General features: G+C 42.3%; 1 protein-coding gene across 16 annotated transcripts in view; it reads right to left on the bottom strand.

The window, feature by feature from the left end:
* LOC139238943 (transcription factor 4-like) overlaps nucleotides 1-18,200 on the bottom strand; it is a 652,736-nt gene that overhangs the window by 116,465 nt on the left and 518,071 nt on the right. The window lies entirely within an intron of this gene.

Raw genomic sequence — 18,200 nt, forward strand, 5'->3', positions numbered from 1 at the left:
GTCAAGCATGATTTCCCTTTCATAAATCCATGCTGACTTGGACTGATCCTGCCACTGCTTTCCAAGTGCGCTGCTATTACATCTTTAATAATTGATTCCATCATTTTCCCCTACCGATGTCAGGCTAACCGGGCTATAATTCCCTGTTTTCGTTCTCCCTCCTTTTTTAAAAAGTGGTGTTACATTAGCTACCTGGTCACCTGGGCAATTAAAGCCACTTCATGCTCAATTATGTTCAATGTACTCTATCATGGACTCTATCCTATCCATCTAATCTGGTGAGGGAACATTTTACATAAATACTCCCTGATCTCCAAAAGTAATCAAATTAAATTTCAGAATATTTATCTATTGCCATATCTCTTCTAACCATTACCAACTGTAGTCTACATTTCTCCTTCCCTCTCCCTTCCTGATCCTCTCCCAACTCCAGCACAGAAACCATAATTTTCTTGGCAGTGTTCGATCATCTACTTCAATAGATTATTTTAAACTAGCAATCTAGATGGAGGGCCATGCCCCAAAATGCAGAAAACCAAAGTTGAAATGATTAGGACAGAGGATGAAATAAACAATCCCTAAGGCATCTAATTCTGTCCCCGAGTATTTGCTTCGTGGGTTCTTTGCTTAAGAATTCATAGCAACACATTGCTATTAAGAACTAGTTGGTTTATTAACAAAGGTTTAACAATCACACTGCACATTAACAGTTTATCCACTAGGCTCATAACTGCATACCTCATCGTGGATGACCTGGACTCAACTGACTGGGGTTTTATTGAGTCTTGCAAACATCACGTGACTGGCTAAGCCATTCACAATGCATCAGCGTTACAAACCTGTCAGCATACTCACAGGTGCATACATTACACTACTCTGTGAGGGGGAAATAGTCTCATAATGGTCATGTGCTAGGAGACCCAAGTTTGAATCCCAGACTCAGCTGACATTTGGTCTCTTCTTCCCCATGCCAGTGCTGCCAATATTGGCCGGGTCATCAGGCACAGCCAAGTGCAAGATGCCTAATCAATGGGAGAGACAGAAAAGGCAGCAAGCACAGTTTCTATCTCAGTCACATTTCAGAGCACTGTCCACTAACTTTAGTGCAGAGCTACATAGATGTCAACATTATAATGCAGCCAAAGTCCATGATCCAGCCTGCTAATAAAGGAGAGACGAATTAAGAATTTGAAGCGGCAATTTATCTGTTCACATTGTGGTAATCACACAGCATACAAAATTAGGTAAGAATCCTTGGTCATCTCACGGGCCCATAATAACAGAGAAAGCAAGTGCGAGAGAGGAGAGAGTGAGAAATAGGAAAAGAGAAAGGAATAGAAATGTGGGCGGGGGCGTGGGAGAAATATATACAAAGACAGGCAGATAGGGAAAAAGTCAGGCAAGTGAAAGAGAAACAGATTGGTTGAGAGAGACAGACATACAGAGAGGGACACACTTACAGAAGAAATACCATATAGCTTTAGATTAAAGCAAGCTCTTACCACATTAATATGAATTAGAGCAATCAATTCAAACTACAAGGTTAAAATTTTCCTGGCAAACTCAACACTCACCTTCCCCCTTCCCACTGTGTGCAGTGTTAACTGATATTTTTGTGGTACATAAGCAGAAACTACTGAAGCTTCGGTATTCACTGTAATCTAAAACGTCTCTGTGCATAAAAATGAACATACAGGGTCTCTCTAGAAGTCTTGAGAGAGAACAGTGTGCCATTTTGTTTGCTTCTACACGCATGTTTTTTAAAGCTATCAAAAAATGTAATTCAACAAGTTGAGAAACCACTTCCAAAAGCAGACACCCTCTGCAGCTTTGGAAACTTAAATATCTACCTGTGTTTATTAAGTCACGTGTCATCTGTGAAATGTTGCGTCTGAAACCAAAGTCTTCTGAAATAACAGATGAACATACAGAGCCACAAGAGGGGTCATTATTTACAGTGTTTGGCAACTATGACTTGGACTAAGAAACTGTAATCTTTATTTGTATGGAAGTAAAAATTGCTTAATTATGTGGTACTGATCTGATATCCAAGCTACAATTAACAAGGGTGACCAGATTATGTTCTGCCTAAATTAAACCATGCTAAGTACATAATCATGAAAAAAAAAACGAGTTGTATTTGAGTTCAATGTATCCTTCTTAATATTGGGCATCTTAAACTGACAATCTTTGCAACATAATGGCCCGAAAATTGTGGTTTGAGGCTTCCTGCGGGCGGACGTCTCCGACCAAAATGTTTTCCCCTAAAGTACCTGGTGGTCTCGGAGAAACATATACTTACAGTCCGAGGCCTAGATGTGCAGTCCAGCGTCAGCGTAACCTGGGATCACGTGGGCCTGGACCATCAATGAACATGGAGTATTCTCATGGATAATAATGGGAGCTCCGTACGAGATCAATGAGAATACCCCCCAAAACACAGAAACACAGCACAATAAATAAAAAAACACCTGATATATTTAAAATTTAATGTTTTAGAAAAAAATATATATAAAATTTTTTTTTTTACTATGTTTTAATAGGGTTAAAATAAACTTGCCTTAATGGGCAGGGTTTTTAATATAAAAATTTGTGATAAAATTAAAATTTTCTATGTTTTAAAACTCTTAACACGATAGTAAAAATAGGCTATACGCCTGCTTTTACCAGACGTAAGAGTTTGAAGGACATTCGCTGAGGATGAGTTGGGAAAATATCTCTGCACGCAAATGTCCTTCTCCCGGGGATGCGTTGGAACTGTCAAAAGACATTTTGACAGTTCGCAAATGCCGGTTCTTGGCACATGCACATCACACACCGAGAACTGGCATTTGCGAGGCCTCTTCAGGTGCATGCGCACATCGCACGCAACCGGAGAGGCCACAATTTACAGCCCAATATAGATGGAGAGAGGATGGGGAAAAAATGGGGATAATTATGGTTTCTGAAATAAAGTACCTGAAACTGATGGGTTGGGATTAGGAAGGAGAAGTACAAAATAATACAAAGAAAACACAATGCCACCAAAACCAGGCAGAAAAAGTGGAGGAAGTTCACTATCTGATGACCTGAGGCATGTGAATGTGATTTTAGTTGCTCAGGTCTGCCTCCTTTCTGGTCTTGTCAGTTTCTAGGTATCAAAATATAAGTTCTGTTCAACATGTTGGGAAAGAAAAACACACATGTCAATATGCACATCATCATGCACCTCTGCAACAAACATCAACAGCGCTAAATTAGATGAAGGAAACAGTCTTTAAAAATGCTGCAATCCTCTGTTTAACAGAAACAACAAAGCAGGTACGCTCAAGAGTCACATGAGTGGTCCTTGCACGCATGGCCAATCTCATGCCGTGACAAGGGTGCTAGCATGCAGTGACAGGAAGGAACGCTCTGTCACACAGCACTGCATGAGAGGAATCAGGGGCCGGATTAAGACATAAAAACTGTGCCAAAACAATTCAAAGGGATTATCTTTTGCAATACAAGAAAACTGAAATGAATTAACCCTTTCGCCAATGGTGTCCTTTGAACCAAGGCGAATACAGCTTCAGCAATCAAGGTCACCTCAGAGAAAAGATTCATGGTCTGGATGTTTAAGCAAGTAATGTTATTGATAATAAAGTGTTACTTTTTCGTTTGAAACATGTTGCGGTACAATTTCTTCATTTAGATGAAAAAAGCCCAGAGCACAGCTACTGTATAAAGAGATTTAAAGTTAAAACAATCTATGGGAATATAGTTATTCGGCTTGATGGTTATTGATAAAAACAAGATTATTAAATTAAATTTAATATTGTATCCAAAGAAAATTAAAATGGATAATGAATGTTACCAGGGAAGAGCAGCATTTTTACAGAGGTGGGGTTTGATTTAAAAAAAACATTTCATGCAATTTTTAAGTGTTTAGTCTTACTGCAAAATGAAAACCATACCAGACAAATCATTTTTAAAAGCCGCATTCATTTTTATGTACTTCCAAAAATTGTTGAATTATTTTAGTCATAGATATACATGAATGTTAACAGCCCAGTTATACCGCAGCTATTTTATCAATATGACTGCGAGAGAGTTAAATCACCAATGAGAGGAGTCAAATTTAGGTAAGCGAGACCACCTTGAGGAGGCAGTCGAACAATTTTGCAATGGATGCAGTGCGGCAGAAAAGCAAACCAAACTTTAAAAAGTTTGGGCTCTTTGCCAGTCTTAAAAATGTAAGTGGCATTTAGACCATGGTGAACACAGCACTACACATGAATGTGAACCCACAGGTGCTGGCGTCAAACTGCTATCTGCTGTATAATAACACTATCAATATTATTTCTGCTCAAAGCAGTAACCTGTCACTTGAGTCAGGGTTACACCTAAAACCCAAACCTATTTTTGCAGCATTTGCAGTTTTTCTTTTCGTCCATTAGTAAAGATTGGCACCTCATTTCTCTTGTTAAAGTTACAAACTACAGTGCTGTGAAATGTTTCCCGTTTTCTCCCTGTATGGCTCACTACACAAACAGTGCTCACTCACATCAAAATATTAAGAGGATAACACCACGCTGGCTCGGAAATGCAACGGCAACTGCCTGACAATTCAAGCATATTATCACCCAGCAAGGACTTCTTCAAAACGCCACTAAAATATTTGTGGTATTATTACAAATTTTATCCAAAGAGATGCCTTTTCTAACATATGTACATATTATATCACACTAATTAATATATATGTATGTGTGCATGCATGTATGTGTGTATGTGTATGTTTGTGCATATGCAAGCAACATAGTGAAGCAAAATGATGCGGTTAACTTATTTACAGCCATTAAGCTTAAGCCCTAAATTATTCCTACTGCATAATATCTGGCCTTCCAATGTTTTCCCTTAAAGAATGACTAATCTTTTGGCCCAAAATGAACTTAAAATCCTCCACTTTCCAAGTATTTGAGATTCACAGTAGGCAAAGCCAATTAGAGAGGCTTGCTACAGAAGATAGAGTTACCACAATCCCAAATTTTATTGCGATTCCCATGACTTTACAAATGTAATTAAGTTATCATGACAGGTCTATTTTGCATAATGCGTACTTTTACACACTTTCCAAAAGAATGTTACCAGGAGCATTACAAGCATCAGGTAGTCAGAAATTCATCAATTTGCTCGAGACCTGCGTGCACTGCTGATCTCTGTGTGACATGCACGATTTGTTACTAACTATTGCCATTAATGTTTCTGATCCACTAGTGTAAAATTTTCCCATTGGCAATTACTGACCTGTAAACAGCTGTTCAAACATGACAAAATATCCAAACTAGAATGGCATGAACAAGATTATAAGAGTACAAAAAGTATAAAGTATGAAATGAGAATACCAAACAAAAAGGATTTGTGATGGTTTCGATGCCGGGTTCTACTTCCAACTGAATAAACCATATTTAGGAAGGGACAGTAATCCAATACATTTGAGAGCTCTCGTGGAGAGAAACTAAGAATGCAAGCTGCCAGTTGCTTTCCATCAGTTATTAGCCTGCTCTACTTTAAGGATCTAAATTAACCCCCTCAAAATACCAGTCAAGAGTTTTGACCACGCTAACTAGCAGAGGATGGGTTCAGAGAAAACCCCAACATTTAGAAAGTTATTTCACAGAGCCAATGACCTCGTGTTGTTATGCCAGGACACACAGTAAATAGATTTTAATGGTTTGATGGGCCAGTGTACGAATTTTGAATGGGTGATTTTCATTTTCAAATGAACACATTTATCATCAAGATTATTAAATATTGATCCAAAGAAAATCAAGAAAATAACAATTTTACAGAGAATTTAAAATTATATCTAGAGGACTAGAATACAAGGGGGGTAGAAGTTATGCTGCAGCTATACAAAACTCTGGTTGGACCACACCTGGAGTACTGTGAGCAGTTCTGGGCACCACAGCTTAGGAAGGATATATTGGCCTTGGAGGGAGTGCAGTGTAGGTTTATCAGAATGATATCCGGACTCCAAGGGTTAAATTACGAGGAGAGATTACGCAGATTAGGGTTATATTCCCTACAATTCAAAAGATTAAGGGGCGACCTGATCGAAGTTTTCAAGATATTGGGCTCAATTTTGCCCAAAGCTGTTTTTGGCGTATTGCCAGAGTTACGCCCATTTTTCTAGGCCACAACTGCTCCAAAAATAAATGTGCCAAGTTTCCCTGCTCTATTTTTTTAAATTGGTGGCGTGCAGCCTGTCCTATAGCCTCAGGGGGGTGGAGCCTAATGTCTGCGCCGAAAAAACGATGCCGCCCCTTCTGTGGGAAAAAAACGGTCGTTTTTGACGTGATTCCTATGGGCGCATATGCGCAGTACAGCTCCCAGTCTGCAATCAGCCATTTTTTGAAGAGCCAGTTGTGTGTGTAAGAACACTGAGTGCTGTGTGAGAACTTTAATTATCACTGGAAAAATCGGAGCTGCAATACAAAATGCAACACAGCGCAAGGACCAAGAATTTCTTACAGGTTGAAGTGGAGGCAGTAGTTACTGTGATTGAGGGCAAATAGCAGGAGCTGAACACCAGCAGAGGTCACATAAAAGTTCCACCCAAAGAAACGAAGAAATGCTGGAACCAACTTGCACAAGATTACTGTGCAATGGTGATCTCCCTGACGTCTGGAGGCCAGTGCAAAAAGAAGTGGCAGGACCTTGGTCAAGTAGTTAGTGTACGTAATATTTTCATTTTTCAATGGAATTGCAATTGTAAATGTGACCATCTGTGTATGTCCCATCCAGCAGACAGACACCCTCTCTAAAAAGTTATATTTTCTTCTTTGCAGAGGAAAGTGACACACAACAAACGAGAAAGAACTCGAACAGGAGGAGGCCCGGCAATTCTGCACCCACTGACACCCTTGGAAGAGAGGGTCGCTGCTTTGATGGGTCCTGCCTGGAGAAAAGCAACCACCGCTGCACAAGCTGGGCCCACACTCGAGGGAGAGGATAAGTCCTGCAAATTCCACAGTCTGGCTTTCCTAAATGTTAAGTACTGTGTAGGCTAGCCATGCTTCGGTTCATGAGGATGTCTCCGTCAGCTACGCTTCAGTTGATGCAATGTGCTATCATTCATCGTGGTCCTTCAAATCAGCCTGCTGCCTGCGCTGTGTGAGCCTACTCATGCCACCCACCCTGCCCCTCCTCTCTGCTAACTATTTGTCTGTTCTGTTATATTTTGCAGAAACTGAGGCCAACCCTGAAGCTGCAGAAGAATATTCAGATGAGGACGAGCCTGAAGAGGATAACATCTACCAATCCCACCTTCCAGACCAAGTGCATGGGGGTGGGGGAGGAATGGATGAAGTACCCACTGTTGTACTCATTTTGGAGGAGGTGCAGGTGCTACCCTTGAGGTGCTAGCCCCTTCCCTGAGTAGTGGTTTGAGAGTTGGTGGGACATTCCATGGCTTCCCACCGTTCAAGGCTGTGGATTCCAGTTGGGTGCAGCGAGGCACACCCAGGGTCCCACCGTCCGAGGCTGTGGGTTCCAGTGGGATGCAGCAAGGCACATCCAGGGCCCCAACTTCCGAGGCTGCGGGTCCCAGTGGGATGCAGCAAGGCACACCTAGGGGCCCACCGTCCGAGTCCGCGGGTCCCACTGGAATGCAGCGAGCCACCCCCAGGGTGAGGAGGGCAAGGGGAGCTCAACAGCACTCTCCTGAGGTGCTGGATCTAACAGATGTGGTTCAGATAATGGCAATGGCTGTGGAGAGCATTGACCTTACCCGATCACACCTGGACACCATCAGTGGGGTGGGTGATGAGGTATCGGGACTGTTAGGAGAAGTAACAACACTCTCACGAGAAATGGAAACGCTGTCCAGGAACATGAGGGAGGGAATATCTCAGCCAGCAGAAACAATGTCGGTGCACATGAAGGAGGGAATGTCGCAGATAGCTGATGCGCTGTCAGTGAACATGAGGGAGGGAATGTTGCATGTAATTGACACAATTTTGCTCAACATGAGGGAGGGCATGTCACAGCTAGGTGAAACACTGTCGCAGAACATGAGGGAGGGAATGTTGCAGGTAGTTGAGACACTGTCAGGGCACATGAGGGAGGGAATGTCGGAGTTAGCTGCTGCAATAAGGGAACACACCCAGACCCCGCGCCCACTGACAGAATCAACTGCCACTCCCACTCCAATCCCCAGACCAGCTTCTGAAGAGACCCAAGCCGGGCCTTCCACATTACCACCCGCCCACGCCCCCCCCCCATCAAGAAGTGCACATGATGTTCGAAAGAATAAGCCTGGTACCAACCCGAGAAACGCTGCGCCACCACCTGCGGGCAGAGATGGTGGAGTCACCAAGACCAAGCGCAGTGGGCGGTCTTAGAATAAGGTGGGGGAGAGATGGGTGCAGCATTTCTTTGCTGCTGCTGCTGCTGCTGGTGTTGTTGTTATTATTATTATTGTTGTTACTGTTATAACTGTTCTCAAATTAAACATATTTTGTAAGTTATGTAAATTTACAAGTTTAAAAGTTAGTAAGTGATCTTAAAGTTTGTAAGTGATCTTAAGTGAAAACTTTAAAGTTTGGTATGAGAATATGTTTATTAAAGTTAAGTTAAGTACAAACAAATGTTTGTTAAACTTTTGAATAAAATATATTTTAAATTATAACTGAATCATTTACATTATTTGTTCCATTATTAACACAACTTTTGGAACTCAAGAAGAATCATTTACATTATTTGTTCGATTATTAACACACCATTTTGAAGCAAACAAGGATCATTTACATTATTTGTTCCATTAACACAACATAACATTACGGAATAGGTCCAAACAGTAAACATGGTCCATGTGGAATAGTTGCCGCTGAGCCTTCAGGCAGCAAAGCATTCACGGATGAGCTGCTGGTGCAAGGCTCGAGCATTCGTTAAAGGGGCATGATGGCCCGCCCTCCTCTGCCGTCGTGCTCCGGGTTCAGATAGCTGCATGGCTTTCTCATCCTCGTCATCTGCATTTTCCTCATCATCATCTGCCACTCTCACCTCAGGTGGGTCTTCTACTACCAGCTGCTGCTGCCTCATGATGGCTAAGTTATGCAGCATGCAGCAGACAACAGTGAACTAACCGACAATCTCAGGGGAGTATTGCAAGTAGCCCCCGGAATGGTCCAGGCATCGGAAACGCTGTTTCAAGGTGCCAATGGCCCCTCTATTATGCTGCGCGTCGCAATGTGCGACATGTTGTATTCCCGGTCAACTTCCATCCCGGTTACGCGTAGAGGGGTCATGAGCCAGGTAGCGAGGCCATACCCTTTGTCCCCCAGCAGCCCGCTCTGCCCTTCTGGTTGCTGCTGAAATATGGCAGATATACGCATATCTCACGTAGGATGTACGCATCATGGGTGCTTCCAGGGTATCTTGCATCAACTGACACGAAGCGATGCATATCGTCACACACGAACTGCACATTAATGGAGTGGAAGCCTTTGCTGTTCCTGTACATCTTGGAATACTCCAAAGGTGCTCGCAAGGCGAAGTGGATACAATCAATACAGCCCTATACCTTTGGGAAGCCAGCAATCCTGGAGAAACCGACAGCCCTGTCACGCATTGCCTGGGCGGTCATGGGGAACTTGATGTAGTCATTCCTCCAGGCATATAGTGCAGCAGTCACCTGCCGAATGCAGGCACGTGTTGCATGTTGAGAAATGGTGCACACCCAGTTGTAGCTTGGAATGATCCAGATGCATAGAATGAAGGTGCAGCTGTAACTTTCACTTCAACTGACAAAGCAGTCCCTCTAGGTTGCAGGTCTGTTTTCACCAACTCACAGATCTCAGTTATAACTTATTTGCGGAAATGTGGCTTTCTGACACAATCTGCATCACTCAGGTGCAGGTACGAACGCGTCTCGATATACCCGAGGTGGGTAAGGCTTCCTGTCCATCACCCTACGGGCTCTGAGGTTCCTCATGCGATGACGTTGGATTAATTGTCTCCTCCGCAGCACCATCATGCAAAAGGCGTGCACAAGGAATGGCATTGTCAGTATTGCCCCCATGCTTAAATTTTACCTTTGCAAGAAGCTCAAAATGGCAGGCAGGCAGGACAAGGTTCTTTGTTTTCTCTCCCCACAAGGTCTGTATGGACCACACCCAGGTCTGAGCAGGAGCAGTGATCGGGAGCCCCCCCACTCCAGTGCCTCCGCCCACCCCCGGGCTACATTTGATACTTAGTGCAGGCTTCTGATACCTTCCTTATGCCTTCCAAAGCCCCCCACCCATCCGGACTTGATTTGATGCCTAGTGCAGGTTCCTGATGCCTTCTGTATGTGTTCCACAGCCCCCCACCCCACCGCCCTGCCCCCACCGGCTTCTTTTGCAGCCGAGCCCCAAGCCCGAGTCCGGGCGCGGGACCGATTCTGCTGGCCGACGCTCTAACCCTCGAGACCTGTTTGCAGACGTTTGATGGTGGCATGTCAGTTGAAAAAGAATGAAAACTGACAGAATTCCATCAAACTTCCATTTACTGCGTTATAAGGTAAAAAAAAAATTAAATCTTTATTATACATATTTAAGTGTTCTTGATTCCCTCCAAAACTTCGCTGTAAAGCAATGGCGTCTTTCTGCACCGATTTTTCAATGTGCGCTGCTTTTTCTTAACTCACCAGACGGTCTTTTGGGAGTGGTCACATACGTCGACCTAGGAGATTTTTTTGGGGGGCAAACTTACTTAATTGACAAAAACTGGCACAGGCATCAGGTTACAACCCCTATGACAGAAAAAAGAACAAAGCTAAAAGAATTGTAACTAACTGAGTTACGCTGGTGCACATTCCTTGGGAAAACTTTAATGTTTCAAGTTACGCCAAAAAAATCGGCGCAAATCACTGAGGATAATTGAGCCCATTAAGAGGAACAGATAGGGTAGATAGAGATAAACTATTTCCAGTGGTTGGGTATTCTGGGATAGTCTCAAAATTAGAGCCAGAACTTTCAGGAGTGAAATTAGGAAACACCAACACACAAAGGTTGGTAGAAGTTTGGAACTCTCTTCCACAAACGGCAATTGATGCTAGATCAATTGTTAATTTTAAATCGGGGATTGATAGTTTTCTGTTGGCTAAAGGTATTAAGGGATATGGGCCAAACGCGGGAATATGGAGTTAGGTCGCAGATCAGCCATGATCTCATGTTCCTAAAAGATTAAGCTAAAAAAACAAAAAAACAAAATGGAAAAGAATACTCATAAATTGGAAAGTATTCTTATAACCAGAAGGAAATGATCAGTAAACCAACGGCAAATATCCCACATTTCTCTATTTTGATGCTCCTCTGAACTTTTCTTCCTGCTTTCTCCTAAACATCAAATACGCTGTCTGGCATATACTTCCTCTTACCTGATAGCAAGACTCGTAGCACTGTCTTCTACTTCAGCTGGTTCTCTCCATGGTTCTACTTTTATCACTGAATCACAGCTATCTCATCTTCGCTTCTATTCTTTTCAATCTTGGTGGTATCCTGCATCACTGGCCTTGGCCTCAATATTTAAATACAACATGAATAATTTCTGACCCCCGACGTAACTAGCCCATAGACTGTTACAGCGCAGAAACTGGTCCTTCAGCCTCTAAAGTCTGTGCCAATTTTTTCTCCACAGGACACGGAGTCTAATCCCCTTGCTCTTCATATCCTTTAATAGTCCTTCTTTACAAGTGCCTTTTAAAATAATTTACGGACTCTGCTTCAGCAACAGGTCTGTGGCAGTGAATTGAAAATTCTAACCACCCTCTGTGTAAAATAATTTTCGAAACTTCTGTTTAATTTTTTGCGATTATTTTCTCTATTAGATCATCCCTTAACCATCTTGGCTTTAGTCGAAGAAAAAGCATATTTCTCAAGTAGCTCATCATAAATATGCCTGACAACATCCTCTGTACTGCACTTTTCCCATTACTTGTATATCCGCCCTATAATTGAGGGCGCAAAGCTGTACACAATATTTCCAACTCGTAGAAGTTCAACATAACCTCTTTGCTTTTGTAGTTAATGCCTCCATGATACAAACCAAAGATTGTTTTAAAATTACTTGATCTTTTTGTGTTCTCACTATTAATGATGTGTATCTGCAAACCAAAGCCCCTCTGTTTTTTTATTCCATTTAAAATCTGCCATTTACTGTGCTTTTTTGCTTCCTTATTTTATTTCCAAAAAACATTGCTTCACATGTTTCTACATTGATATATTGTTCACAATCCTCATCACAACTTGGGAGTCATCAGCAAGTTTTAATACTGTTCCTTGAATTCCTCAGTCCAGATTATTTATGAATGTAATTATGTAACTAAGAAGAACCCCAACATAGATCTTCATGGGACATTACTCTTTCAGTAATCTTTACAATCTGAATAAACTAATAACCCTTACTGACATCCAACCATCTCTCTATCCACGGGAATACATTCCCCTCAATTCCATGCATCTATATCCTTGTCATGAGTTTCGGCCAGCAGGCCTATAATTTCCTGGCTTATCCGTGCTTCTGTTTTCGAGAGGGAAGTCATATTTGCAACTTTTGAGTCCTCTGACACAATTTTCTTTTCCACAAAGTTTTGGAAAACTATAGTTAGAGCAATTGCTAATTCTTCCTTAGCTTTCCTCAGGATTATTACAGGAGCCTGTGCTATTCTTCAATGGCTTTCTTCGGGATCCTGGGATATAAACCATTAGGACCTGATGATTTGCCTACCTTTAGATTGAGTACCACTTTTAACAGCTGTTAACGGGCTGGATTTTTGGTTCTGCTCATTTCGGGGCGATAATGGCAACGGGGCGGTAAAGTTTACGCCCGGGAACAATTTGCCTCAGTCAGCAAAGTTCATCAGCTGGGCCCTGAGTGTGGGGTGGAGCGCTAAAGGAGGCGTTACACACCTCTTTTAGGGCACTGTGAGGCCGGCTGAGCAACTGAAAATCCGTTGCTAAAGAGCCGGCCTCACAGTGCCCTAAGAGAGGATTCTGTGGCAAAAAAAAATCACGACAAACATTCCCAATACCTTAAATACCCCACAATAAGCTACATTGCAAAAATAAAACTAAACAAAACAATCAAACTTACTTCATTCACCAGTTCCATCACTGATCGCCGCTGGCACAGCTCTAGTCGCCTGATTTTCCAGGCGGTCCCACCACGGCACGCTACAGGGTGAGCGCCTAACAAATTTCACCGCGCAGTCGAAACCGGCGGCGTTGCACACCAGCTCGACGCTCCCAGACAGTGCTGCTCTGCGCCCCCACCAAAAGGGCAACTAATTTCCCGGCGGGGCGCTGGGAGTTCGCCGGCCACCCGGAAACCATTGCCGTCTTCATTACCACCCCTCCAAGGCACGAAGAGAGGCGGCAACATAGCGAAAATCCAGCCCAAACCTGCACTATCTGTTCTACACACACTTGTAGTGGTTCTACAATTCCACTACCCACCTCCTGTGTGAAGACAGAGGCAAAGTAATTATTTAGTATCTGCTATACTTACTCTCCGCTACAAGTTTGATCCTGGCTTTTGATACACTTGGATTAATTCGTGCAAAATTCCTTCTTATCACGTTTTAAGATCTTGGGAGCAAAATTGGCTCTTTTTTTAAGACCCGTCACTGGCTCTAACGGGGTGGTAAGGCCTTACTGACCAGGGGCAGGCGGAGGGTGTGACCCATCCATAATTGCCCCCGAGCCAGGGTCAGTGGAAACAGGTTTCCACCGCGCCCCGACTTTCCGCCCCAGCAGGTGATCCGACCCCTTGTCGGCCGCGCGCCAACGCCTTTTCCATCCTGCAGAGAAATCGCCCCGTGGGAGCACGGTGGACGCCGGTCGGTGTCCCCGACAACTTTGTGAGGCGGGAAGCTACCAGTGGCTGGGGATGTGGCCGCCATTTTCTTTTCATTGTCAGCCTACTCCGCAGTCGGCCGACAATGGCAGCTGCGGGTTTGGACACTGCCTCTTGGGTGCTGGGCTGCTGGCCCGGCTAAACCTTTCCCTAATAGCCCAGTGGGTGGCACAGAGGCCTCACTAGGCCTCACAGTGTCCCTCCCCTTTAACTGAAGGCGAGGGACGTTGTTACGCATCAGTCATCACCGCCCCTCACCCGACCCAAACAACACCTCCAACAGCTGAGAGGCAATGTCACAGTTAAAGAGCTGAATTTTCCACCTGTTCCCTCTGACTCCCGCCGGCGGTAATAATTCGAATATCATCCTTCCTCCTCCCTTTCTTCCTTCCTTATGTCTCCTAAAAGGTTTATACTCGGATATATTGAATTACCAGCCCATACCCTGCTTTAGCAATGTGTTAGCTATTGCTATTAAGAAAAAGAAAAGAACTTGCATTTATATAGTGCTTTTCATGATCTCAATGTAGTAATTTTGAGGTATTGTAATGTGGTTGCTCAGGTAGGTGTTAAAAATCTCACACCTCCATTGGAAGAAGAGCAGGGAAATACCCTGGCCAAACATTCCTTACTGAGCCAACACCACCAAAAGCAGATTCACAGGTCATTCATCTTGTTGCTGTTAGTGGCATCATGTGATGTGCAAAATGGCTGCTGCACTTGTCTATCTTACAGCAGTTACAGCATTTCATAGAATTCATTGTGAGAAGCATTTTGACATTTCTGAGATCCACAAAACACTATCTAAAGAAATGTCTTTTGTTGTTTTAACAGCTAATCATTACTTCCTAATTTACCCTGCCTTCATGTTTCCTCTTTTTAACCATAGTGCAAATTATTTGGCTTGGCCTTTCACCTTGACGTTTCAATTTAAAAAACATTTCAGAGAGATTTGTTGGATTTTCCGACCTTACAGATTTGTGTGAAATTTGTAAAAGGCTGGAGAATATTCTGGGGTTGCAGGACTTATTTTAGTGTGTCAGGAGTGTCTGCAGGCAGGTGGCGAGGTGAGCTTCACTAACAGCTTTTGATTTAGTTGGTCCACTGTTTTGCTGTTCGGAGTCAAAAAGTACCAGACAGCATGTTAATAGACTGTCTGACAAATTGGGCAGTGTGTGATAGCTTGGGTTTACTTCAGTTAAACATCGACTCCATAAATACGTAGCTGTAAGAGTGTTCACTATGGGCTCATTATTGTTGTTTCTTGCATGTGTTTCTTTTATTATTCTTGGCCTTTTCTCCAGCCCAGCATTTAACAGCTTCAAAACGTAACTCTTTTAAGATGTATGGGGTGGTTAAAAAAAATTACATAAATTACTTAAACATTAAATTAACTGAACACAGTTCTGGCTCTGACAAAGGTGGAAGGGCTCCTTCGAAATATAATTTAACGGTTTTGGAAAACTTGCACACCAAATGAAACTCAAAGTTTATTGCTTGTGATTTATAATCCAATGGTAATACTTTGCAAGGACTTGCACAATGAAACTGGCAACATTTAGTTACTTCACAGCTTTTATCAACTAAAACAAAATGAATATAGAAACAAATAAATACACTTATGCGCCACCTGAACTTCAGCACTCGTGCTAATTAAAAGCAACAACCACGACATTAAATAGAACTATTCCTATCGAGAGTCTTTAGCCCTAATTAAATCTCTGTTTGTCGAATGGCTCAGTAAGTGCATTGCCTTACCTATAATGGAGCCACATAGGTCTGCAAGGTCCCCTGTTTGAACTTTGGTCTGTACTCCAATCACGTTCTCCCCTCTCTCTGCTCTATCATTAGTGACAAGCTTTGGACCATCTTCTCCTTACTCTGAAACTCTCTTCCTAAATCCCTTTGTCTTTTTACAGCTTTCACTACTTTCAAAGGCTTCCGTCCCTTAATACATCCCTCTTGGTCACTGCACTTTTGGTCCCTACCTTAACCTGCCACTTTTCTCAACTCCTGTTCTGGTCCGATGCCCAATTGTAAAGCTCATTAGCACATTCAAGGTACAGGTACTATCAGTATAAATGCAAAATGTTTTTGGAGTAGGGATACAAGAAGACGGCTCACCGCCACCTTCTCAGGGGCAATTAGGGATGGGCAATAAATGCTGGCCTGCCATTGACACCCACATCCCATGAACGAATATTTAAAAAAAATGATTTAAACTACAATTGGCCTTACCATGCCCAAACCTTTGGGAATGGGCAAGAAAGCCAGCCCTACTCTGGCTGTTATCCCATAATCCCTGGTGGAAAGTTTGCAAATACGGGCATCAAGTCAGAACAGGATCAGGATTGACTTTAATGCCCTTCACATATCCTGTCAAATAGACAGTCCATTGACATTCATTAACAGGATACACACATGAACGGCTCCACACAAGCCAGCGACCAGAGGGCCGACAGCGTCCACAGAAATGTAACCCCACGTATGATTCACCCACTTGGGAGACCCAGTAAGAAAATTGGCAGGGGATAGAATCTCTCCTCTTGTTTTTTCAGTACTAATTTACTTTTTCTCCACAGCAGATGAATCAGATTTTCCAAATTTAAATGCCTTGTAGCAGGTCCCTTTTCATTAAAAACTCTTTAATTACAAGACAACCAAACAAAAACGTAGTAGTTTTAAACACAGTAAAAATCTTAGTAATGTTTCCAGTCATTAAAGAATTCACATTAGGATTCATGCAGAATTCTTTTTAAGACTTGCATTCAGACAGTTGTAGTATTTTCTCTCGACACCCTGGGGTAAAGCTGTTTGAGCCCGAGAGGTCACTATAACAATTAACGTACTGACGAGGTTTGTGGAAAACAACCCAACTAAGACGGAAACATGATTTAGACTCTGATTTACAGTACATGGTTCCCGTTTTATTGCTAAGAGGCTGATTTGTACACTTCAAAAAACCTACAACATGGAATAGTAGCCACGTGGGAGAAAGTTACAAGGCAGTCTAACATCACCTAGGGACTCAGATGAAGTTATAAGCCATGAAGAACAGAGCTCAAGCAATTTACAAGTCATCTGAATTCCAAAGTTTAGGTTGGTATCCTTGTAATTCTCTCCTAGGTATTTGTTATTTTATACAATCAATATACACCATCTTATAGTTAGCATTTTACTGGTCTGAGAGTATTCCAGTGTTTCTTGTTGCACTTAGGAATCTCCACCATCTCAATGTGGTTCTGAGTGAGAGTCGCAAGTGGTAATTGTGTTCCTTTTGTGTTGTCATTATAACAGTCTCATGAAAAAAAAACAAATTTGCAGCAAGTTACAATGAAATTTCATCAATGGCATATAATGTAATAAAAAAACCACATTTCTATAATTCAGACAAAAAAAGAGGCAGGTGTAACTGAAGCATTGTGTGTGGCACTATGACAGGACCCTGTAATAACAGACTTCACTGCTGATGGCTCGAATCTCACAATAAGACTGACATGAGTCTGAGACAATGAATTAAAAACTGCAGTTGTGAAGGGTCACAGATAAAACACTAAATAGCCTTTCTCTTTCCGATGCTGACTGATCTGTTGCGCATTTCCACCACATTCTGTTTTTATTTCAAGATGTTTAGTTTTCAAATCATTAATTATTATTACAAGGCCAGTCAGATTCAATCTTATATCTTGTATCTGTCCATTCAGTTGTTAAATAGTTGTAAATTTTAAAGCAGGTTAGATAAAACAGTAGAGCACCCAAAACTTCATACTCCAATGCTGCATTAGGACAGGATTCAGATGTCAGACTGGCACATCGGCATGCATTGAAACACATAATATTAGAGAGTATGTACCGTAACCAAGTCATTTATAAACACACACACTCACACTCATATCTCATTCATTTTGGCCTAAATATTGTAGGGGATTAGAGAACATACAGATATAACTAAATATATTTCACTTAGCAGCCTCTCCTCCCTGTGACATTTTCATTTGAATACTCCTATCATCAGGATATCTTTTAAAACTCAAAGTTTATGTTTCTTGTTGGTTGAGTGAATAAATATACCATGTTGGGATAGTGACAGGATATCTGCCTCCCCTCGCACCACTTGCTAATGTGCGCTGTTGAAGAATGCCTGATAGCCGAGGAGCTATACCCAATGTAAGTTGGCACCTTCAGGAGAAGGGAGAGAAAAAAGTTGTAAACGATTAATGTCAACATGGTTTAGTTTTTGGTCAATTTTTGACATCATCGGTTTTACTGAAGATGACTGTTCAGGAGCTGAAATAACATTAGCAGAAATTTGGACAAACTCTGGGATGATTCGGTGTCAATTG

This window comes from Pristiophorus japonicus, chromosome 2 (assembly GCF_044704955.1).
Source record: "Pristiophorus japonicus isolate sPriJap1 chromosome 2, sPriJap1.hap1, whole genome shotgun sequence".
Classification (NCBI taxonomy): domain Eukaryota; kingdom Metazoa; phylum Chordata; class Chondrichthyes; family Pristiophoridae; genus Pristiophorus; species Pristiophorus japonicus.